We start from the raw sequence: 7,746 nt of genomic DNA, 5'->3' as shown, positions 1-7,746 counted from the left end.
TTTCAAGGTAAAATCACATGACAATGAAGTGGTCTCTTGCTCATTCTTGCAGTGAACGTCCAGCCCCACAAGTTGTTCAGGGACCCCTGGTGGGTATTGCTGTGTCTTATGACAGCTTTAGAGACACACAGTGTGCCTGAGAAGGTGGCCTCTGCCCAGGGTCTTCCTGATAGAGTATGAAAGGAGAGGTGATGGGAGAGCTTCAGCCCCAAACCAGGATTTAGTAGAGAAAGAAGGGAAGGGAAGAAAGGAGGAGGAACATGTGAACCTGAGCAAGGAAAAGAGAGGCCAGCGACCTCTGCCCTGCTTTCTTTTCTAGTAAATCAGGTGGCGACTCAGGCTGATATTCAACATGAAGGGGTGTGGGCAGAAACAGAATGGAGGAAGTGGCTCATGTCCTGGCCAGTTAAATAGATCAGTTGGCTTTCTGACAATAGGAACTCAAATGAGATCATTCTCAGTGGCCAGGAAATACGGTGAAAGAAAATGCTCTTGCACTGATGTTTCCTAACAATATAGATAGCTAGGTAACACTAGGAAGGAAGTCCTATAGATTTCTCTAACTCCCATTTTGCAGCCTCTCACAGAGAGCCACAGGTCATGGGGTTGGAGAATGCATGGGAGTAAGTAAAGTGCAAAAAATAATAGAAAAAGCAATGTTTGTATTGCACTGTCAGAATTTTTGCCAATATTGTTGCAATCTTCTTAATGTTTTAAATATTTTTAAGGCACTATTTAGTTATTTTTTAGTGTGAGAGTGTGAGAGAGCGAGAGCGTGGGTAGTCAAGGGAGGGACAGAGGGCGAGGGAGAGAGAATCTCCAGCTGACTCCTCATTGAGTGCAGAGCCTGACATGGGGCTAGATCTCAGAACCCTGAGGTCCTACCTGAGCTGAAACCAAGAGCCAATCACTGAACTGACTAAGCCACCCAGGTGCCCTGTGATCTCCTTTAATTATTATCCCCTTATCAGTAGATTTTATGAATGAGCTATGATCAGAATATTCATACATTTCTTTATATATTTGTTATATATTCTTCATTTAAATTAATTTTTTATTTAATTGGTTAAAAATAATTTTTTAAAAATTCTCTAAATTTAAATGCATGTCAAAATGCACTTCAAGCAATTCAAAAGGGTGTATAATAAGTATTTTTCTCATATATTTGGGTAAATGTGGTAAACTAGTGGGGCCTGGCTGGCTCTTTCAGTAGAGCTGCAACTCTGGATCTCAGAGTTGTTAAGTTTGAGCACGATGTTGTGTGTTGAGATTCCTTAAAAATAAGATCTCTTAAAAAATTACCCTTGCTAGATGAATAATACAAGTTTATCTCTTGATTTCTCTAAAGCTCTATTTAAAAGATAGTAAAGACATCCCAAAGAGTAGAAAGTTGCAAACAGAAAGAGAAACAGGAAAAAAGATCTCAGCCGTCAGTGACACCAACCAATTTTAGAAAATGAGCTGTATATGGATAGGGGCAAACTTGCATGAATCACTAGCTTAAGAGAAACCCTGGCCTACTGCGGAAGCACCTCAGTGTGTGCCGTGCCCTCCGGAAAGGGTCAGGGAAAAGAAGCACCACATACTTTTGGATAATTGAGGAAGGTGGGGTTGCCCACGTTGGTGCATGAGTGGGTGTGTGCATGTGTGCGTGTGTGTTGAAGGTATTGAGCTGGAGGGAAGTAAAATATGTGGACCCAGTGAGAAAATTTCTAAGTCATAGAACAGCCATGCATCCACAGCTCTTTATATGAAGCAATGATCATCTTCTAAACCCAGCAGAAAATTGGGTGTTAGTCTTTGAGGAATTAAGAAGCACACATAAAAAAATTTCCCCAAATCTTGTGCATTTGAGCTTTTTGATTTTTGCTCACCAGTTCAACTTTCCTTTACTTAAAGAAGTTCTTCAGTTCTTCCCTCTAACCCCTGGCAACCACTGGTCTTTTTACTGTCTCCATAGTTTTGCCTTTCCCAGAATGTCATATCTTGGGTGTCAAACAGAATGCAGCCTTTTCAGATTGGCTTCTTTCACTTAGAAATATGCATGTGGGGTGCCTGGGTGGCTCAGTTGGTTAAGAGTCTGCCTTCAGTTCAGCTCATGATCCCAGGGTCCTGGGATCGAGTCCCAGGTTGGGCTCTCTGCTTCTTCCTTCCCTCTGCCTGTTGCTCCCCACTGCTTGTGCTCTCTCTGTCAAATAAACAAATAAAATCTCAAAAAAAAAAAAGAAATACACATGAAAGTTTCCTCCATGCCTTTCCATGGCTTGATAGCTCATTTCTTTTCAGCACTGAATAGGATTCCCTTGTCTGGCTCTACCATAGTTTACTTACCCTTTCTCCTTCTGAAGGATGTCTTGGTTGCTTTCATGTTTTGGCAATTACGAATAAAACTGCTATAAACATTTGTGTGCAAGTTTTTTTTTAATGATTTTATTTATTTATTTGAGAGAGAGACAGCTAGAGAGGGAACACAAGCAGGGGAGTGGGAGAGGGAGAAACAGGCTGCCTGCCGAGCAGGGAGCCCAAAGCAGGGCTTGATCCCAGGACCCTGGGACCATAGCCTGAGCCGAAGGCAGACGGTTTTATGACTGAGCCACTCAGGAGCCCCTGTGTGCAAGTTTTTGTGTATACCGTTTTCCAGCCATTTGGGTAAACACTAAGGATTGTCACTGGTAGATCATGTGGTAGGAGTGTGTTTAGTTTTTAAGATACTTCTACACTTGTCTTCCAATGTGGCAGTACCATTGTGCATTCCTGTCAGCCAGGAATGAGGTTTCCTGTTGCTGGACATCCTTGCCTGTGTTAAAATAAAAACCAAGCAGAGCAACCTTTAAAATTCCCTGGGCAATGATCACTTTCTATATCAATGTAGTCAACAAATGAAGCTGAATTTAATTTATTTTGCAAGACTAACTTGACCCACATCAGTTTTTTTGTGCCTTTGGAAATCGTAAGCAAAACTTGAACTGTTTCCCAAGTTTGGTGTGAGGTACCCAGTGAGCAATTTCTGGTATCGTTTAAACAATTCTGTTATTATAACCAATCACTGTAAAAATAGACTCTCACTGTCTCCTCACTATATAAACTGCTTTCTAACAATATATTCCTGAGCCTCATTCCATGTTTTGGTTTGAGTGCTCCCACTTCATGAACTGTCTTTTCGGTGTGTGCACAGGACACTTTTACTAATTCCCACTTTGGTGAAATTCACTGGATTGACCTGGGCTATTTCTGAGTTTTTGACACCAGCATTTGGTGGTGTTAGTATTTTGGATTTTGGCCATTCTAACAGGTGAGACTGTGGTGTCTTATTTTTTTAAATGTGATTTGTATTGTGTACAGAACCCTCACCATGAGATACAGGCTCTTAAAAATTTAAATGTACAATGTATGACTATTGGCTGTGGATACAATGTTGTACAGCAACTCTCTTCTTTCATCTTGCTCATGGATTAGTAACTCCCCATTACCCCACCCCCAGAGCCCATGGCAAACTCTTCTTTGATTCTATGAATTTGACTATTTTAGATGCCAGTTTAAGTGGAATCATGCATTATTTTTCTTACTGTAACTGGCTTATTTCAGCTAGCATAATGTCCTCAAGCTTCATCTATGTGGTTGCATATTGTAGGGTTTCCTTTTTTTTCTCTTTAAGGCTGAATAGTACTCCACTTATGTATATAGCACACTTTCTTTATCCATTCATCTGTTGTTGGACATTCAAGTTTTTTTCCCATCTTGGACATTGTGAACAGTGCTGCAATGAACATAGGAGTGCTTAATATCTCTGGGATCCTGATTTCAATTCTTTTTAAAAAATACTCATAAGTGGGATTACTGGATCATATGGTAGTTCTATTTTATACTTTTTGAAGAACCTCTATACTGTTTTCCATGTTTACAGCATTATGCATTGCTTCCAACAGTTTGCAAGTATTCCAGTCTCTCCACATCCTCGACAAGAGCTGCATTTTGTGCTTTTGAAAATAATCTTCAATTTTTTTTTGATGTATAAAGTATGAGGATACCAGGGAATTTATTGTAAACGTAGAGGCAAATACATTAAGATAGTCATCATTAAAAAGGAACTAGTGATGGGGGGTGGGAGGGATGGGGTGGCTGGGTGATAGACATTGGGGAGGGTATGTGGTATGGTGAGGGCTGTGAATTGTGTAAGACTGTTGAATCACAGATCTGTACCTCTGAAACAAATAATACATTATATGTTAAAAAAAAAAAAGAAGAAGATAGCAGGAGGGGAAGAATGAAGGGGGGAAAATCAGAGGGCGAGACGAACCACGAGAGACTATGGACTCTAAGAAGCAAACTGAGGGTTCTAGAGGGGAGGGGTGTGGGAGGATGGGTTAACCTGGTGATGGGTATTAAAGAGGGCACGTTCTGCATGGAGCACTTGGTGTTATACGCAAACAATGAATCATAGAACACTACATCAAAAACTAATGATGTAATGTATGGTGATTAACATAACATAATAATAAAAAATAAATAAAAAAGGAACTAGAAAATTATACATGTTTAAAGTATGTGCTTTTGTCTGCCACTTTCAATTTGTGGCTAGTACCAACATTTTATTTTATTTATTTTTAAAAAATATTTAAATTCAATTAATTAACATATAATGTATAATTGGTTTCAGAGGTAGAGGTCAGTGATTCATCAGTCTTATATAATACCCAGTGCTCATTATATCAAGTGGTCTCCTTAATGCCCATTTACCCCATCCCTCCACCCCCTTCCCCTCCAGCAAACATCAGTTTGTTTTCTTATGATTACGAGTCTCTTATGCTTTGTCTCCCTCTGGTTTCATCTTGTTTTATCTTTTCCTCTCTTCCCTGATGATCCTCTCTTTTGTTTCTCAAATTCCACATATCAGTGAGATCATATGATAATTGTCTTTGTCTGATTGACTTATTTCACTTAGCGCAATACCCTCTAGTTCCATCCATGTTTTTGTAAATGGCAAGATTTCAAATTTTTTTGATGGTTGCATAATATTCCATTATGTATATGCAGCAATCGTTTTAAATTTTGATTCAATTCATAATTTCTTTTTATCTATGTTTTGATTACTGATATATTTGAACTTATTTCTAGTATCTTGGTTTTGCTGCATATGCTTTCGCTTCTTTCTTTTCTTTTCTCTTTTGTTGCACTGATAGAATTTTCTCTTTTTCTCTGCTGATTTGGGAAAAGTAAAGCGTCTTTCTGTATTATTGATGATATCCTCAAATTGTGTGTGTGTGTATGTGTGCAAGTGTGTACATTTTTTTCTATGTCTAATTTTATTCTGTAATATTTTTTCCTTGTATATACCATGGCTTCTCCTTGAGTGTGCTTTTTCTTTTGCTGATTTACTATATTTAGAAAACTTCAGTAGCTGGTCAGAGCAAACTATACACTATCTCTATATCAAATCTCTATTATCAAATGAGCTGATAAACTCCAGTTGCAATGCACATTAAGAAAAAAATAGAAAATTAAAACCTTCCAACACAATAATCAGAGCATGAATTCTCGTCATTCTTCTTGAGGCCCTTTGTCCCTGACTTTCCTGCAATTGGAGTAATTTTCACTTGCCAGCCTCATGGCTTATTCCTTCATTTCTTCCTAGTCTCTGTTCCTAGAAAAACATGGGTTCATGTGAGGAATGCTTAATAAGGTTTATTGTAGTGTAGTATTTCCTAGATTAAATAAATCATCTTAGCCTTTAATCAATAGAGGAAAGGATTTATAAATGGAAGTATATCCACAGTATGGGATATCGTGGAACAAGGGATGTATATGGGTTAATATAGTAAGACCTACAAGATTTACTATTGAAATTATAATGCAAGTTACAGAAAGGTATACCCAAAATATATATTTACATTATAATAAAGTCTAAATAAAATACCGTATATTTTCTGTTGGTTCAAATCTAGTAAAACATTTGGAAACATCAACTCTAAATTGTCAAAATGAACTACCAAATTATTTTCTCATATCAATTTCCCTGCAATTCCATGCAATTCCATTTTAAAAGTAGGATTTGGTTCACTTGTAATCCCCATTCAATCTAAGCAGTTATCTACTTTTCTGACCATCTGCATTGCCTTCATCAGGAAGCTTGGAACAAATGGGGCTGGTAGTCTGTGTGTACTGTCTTGTTCTGAAGTGGTCTTTGCTGACAGCCTCATTCCTCTAGGGGGCACTCTAAGCTTTACAAGAAACAAAGACTTTGTGATGGTTGGAATGTTGAACAGTTAGAGAGAACAGAAATCATGTGAGCCAGTCCACTTATAGACACCAAAGATGGGGGAGAAAGGGGACAGGATTGTTTGTAAAGACCCTCTCAGGTGTTCAGTTCTGCCACTGCATAACAACTCCAGACATCTGGAGGCCATGTCTCTAGAAATCCATCATGCACATAATTCTTCACAGACCATGTTAAGATTATTTCTGGGCGTGTGACCATGGAAACTCAACAGAAAACAACCCATTACCTGTTGTTAATTGTTATGAATAAAATCCCCCAAATTTACTGGCCCTGAATCTATTTCAATACCCCAGATATCCTACCTTTTCTTACATCTCTGCTGAGAGTGGAGGGAACAAGAATGAAGGGAAGAAGAGAGGAAACAATGAGGAACAAAAATAGAAGGAAAGGGAGAGAACAATACTGACTGTGACCAGCAGCGTGTGGCCTGGCCAGACTCAGCGGTGTGGGTGAGCACGGCGTCTAACAGCTGCACAGGAGAGGTGGAGAGGCGGAAACTATATCGGAGAGGACATTATGCAGACATCCTATTTTTCACTGTCCACATTCTGGTAGGAATCACTTTCTACACAGATGGTGACTGTCTGTCTTGGTTTCTAGAACTCTCTTGATTTCAAGAAATTGTATTTACTTCTGCAATACTGAGTGCATGCTATAGATAGTTTTCCTTTCTCAGTATTTTTGCAAAGCTGAATTCTCACATTGTCTGTCAAACTACACAGTTTGGGGAATGGAGTCACTCTTCCCTATGATTCTTCAATGTTCTTGGTAACCCCCATTAGGCCCTGACTCTTCTAGAAAAATCATTCACCTTTCCTCACACACTAAACCACACATTTCTTACATAAAGCGCTTTAAGAAAAAAAAAAAAACACCTAGTATTTTCCTATATTAGAAATATTGCTTCTACCTCCCTGCACTGTTGGCAAGCATAATTTTGGAGAGATTACTGTGCAGTGTCACTGGGCTACCATGGGTGGAGTTTGAGTTCTGTGAAGGACAAGGCTGAGGTGTGATTGGTACTCAGTGATTCTGGTGGAAAGGACTGACTGTAAGAACACAATTTCTCTGGACCCAAGACTACACTCTACACAGTAGGGGTGAAGGCACCTCATTAACTAGACAAGGAATCATGAGGAGACACTGGCGAACTCTGCTGGGGTTTCTGTGGGTCCAGGTTTGCTGTGAGTAGAGACATTCCAGGCGGGGGCTGGGGAGTGGTCCACAGCCCACAGTGATGGAGGAGCTGATACTGAGCTCCTAGAGGGTCCTACAACCTCAGGGGTGTGTCTTGGGATATTTTACACGTTTTAAATCTGCATCAGTGACTCCTCAGTGATAATCACTTGTGTTTGTTTTTCTCTTTTGTCAGGGGTGAGAGGGATGGAGGTGGAGCAGAGACCTTCAGCCCTGAGCCTCCAGGAGGGAGCCAGCTCCACTCTGAAGTGCAATTTTTCCCAAACTGCGAG

The sequence above is a fragment of the Mirounga leonina genome, unplaced genomic scaffold (genome assembly GCF_011800145.1).
Source record: "Mirounga leonina isolate KUSES-001 unplaced genomic scaffold, KU_Mleo_1.0 Mir_91, whole genome shotgun sequence".
In the NCBI taxonomy this organism is placed as follows: Eukaryota; Metazoa; Chordata; class Mammalia; order Carnivora; family Phocidae; genus Mirounga; species Mirounga leonina.
Note: the sequence above shows the minus strand (reverse complement) of the source record.